The 1,684-nt window shown below is 35.2% G+C and overlaps 1 pseudogene; it reads left to right on the top strand.

The window, feature by feature from the left end:
- The first annotated feature begins 651 nt into the window (after positions 1 to 651).
- LOC128056365 (40S ribosomal protein S25-like) lies at positions 652 to 1,026 on the top strand (annotated as a pseudogene).
- The last annotated feature ends 658 nt before the right edge of the window (positions 1,027 to 1,684 follow it).

The following is a 1,684-nucleotide window of genomic DNA, read 5'->3' as shown; positions in this document are numbered from 1 at the left end:
ACAGAGAAGCAGAGAAAGATGAAATGCTGATGGCAGTAACAAAAATTGTAGATCTGATCACCTTAATTATAGAATCACTAAACAGCATTTCACTTCAACTGAATGCTCACTGGTCTCAGCTGTATATTAACTCTGAAGGCAAAGACCTAACTTCAGAACATATAGGAAATACCAAAAATATATCAAAGAGAGAAACCAATGACTGTAATTAGAAAACTGATCATTTATTTCTAATACTCTAGCATTGGAATGCTGCCAGAACTTCATAATTTGTACTATAAATTCTCATGATTTGTAAGCAGTAGTCAACTTTTCCATCTTCTCCATTTTGCCTACATTTGCAGGAAGGCATTAGGTATGACACCAAAGAATTATAATTTTAGTTTTGTTATTAATTGATTTCTCAGTTTAATTCAAGCCACATAACCATTTCTGGTCTGGTTTTTCCTCTCTCAAATGAGGCATTCTATCATCCCAAAGATACTGGAAGGAAAAGATCCAATAGTGGATATCAAAATGTTTAGAAAAGGCAAAGTAAGATACTACTCAGATATAAAGCGCTAGCAAGGCATGAGCGTGTTATGTAGACAATGCTTGTTGTCTCACATAAAAACCTAACTAATGGGTTGCAGCTGCTCTCCCAATTTCACTATGCTGCCCAAGGACAAGAAGAAGAAACATAATGGAAACGTGGTAAAGAAAGACAAACCTCCAGTGAAAACATCTGGGGGTAAGGCCAGAAAGAAGTAGTAGTCCACAGGCAACGTCTGGGACAAGCTCAATAACCTAGTCTTGTTTGACAAAGCAAATACGAAAAAACTCTCTAAAGAAGTTCCCAACTATAAGATTATAACTCCAGCTGTCGTCTCTGAGAGACTGAAGATCTGTGGTTCCCTGGCCAGGGCAGCCTTTCAGGAGCCCCTTAGTAAAGTACTAATTAAACTGGTTTCAAAGCACAGAGTTCAAGTAATTTATGCCAGAAACACCAAGGATGGAGATGACCCAGCTGCTAGTGAAGATGCATGAACAGGGCCAACCAATGTGACATTTTGAAAAAAAAGAAAAAGATTTATTAAATAAAAAGACAACTCAGAAAAAGTTGCCTTTTTGTCACAAAGACATTAAGACATATTTATTTTATTTTACTCTAAAATCTTCTTTTAAAACTCCTTAAGTTCTCTTTTCATTAAACAATCCCCCTAATAGTCTCCCAGGTAACACACTCAAGATGCAATTTAGAAAACAAGTGATTATAAACACTTAATATTCATTTACTTCTTCCATCCTGTCATTTGTTATTGTAGCATTTATAGCTTTAAATATTAGTCCCATCTTATTTAGAACAACATTGGGAAGCGCTGCTCATTTATCTATTTAAGAAAGGCAGTTTGGAGGAGGGGTAGCTAGAGTGATAGCAATTTGTCATTAACAGCAGTTCTAATTAAATAACCTCATCTACACACGACTGCACCCACCATCTTGTGCATTTTCCCTAAGACTAAGTATCTTCTAAACCATAATAATCCACCAGATCAAAAATTCAGCTGCTTATGAAAGTGAGAAAATAGTGATTTACATGTTACACTTTAAAAGCTTCATCAAAGCTGTAATAATTTTGTTGGATAAACAATGTGATTCTTGAAATTAATAAGAATTTATAAATATGAACAATATGTACCCCGAG

Source organism: Budorcas taxicolor, chromosome 1 (genome assembly GCF_023091745.1).
Source record: "Budorcas taxicolor isolate Tak-1 chromosome 1, Takin1.1, whole genome shotgun sequence".
Taxonomy (NCBI): Eukaryota; Metazoa; Chordata; class Mammalia; order Artiodactyla; family Bovidae; genus Budorcas; species Budorcas taxicolor.
The sequence above is the reverse complement of the archived record's forward strand: the minus strand, read 5'-3'. Positions and strand labels throughout refer to the sequence as shown.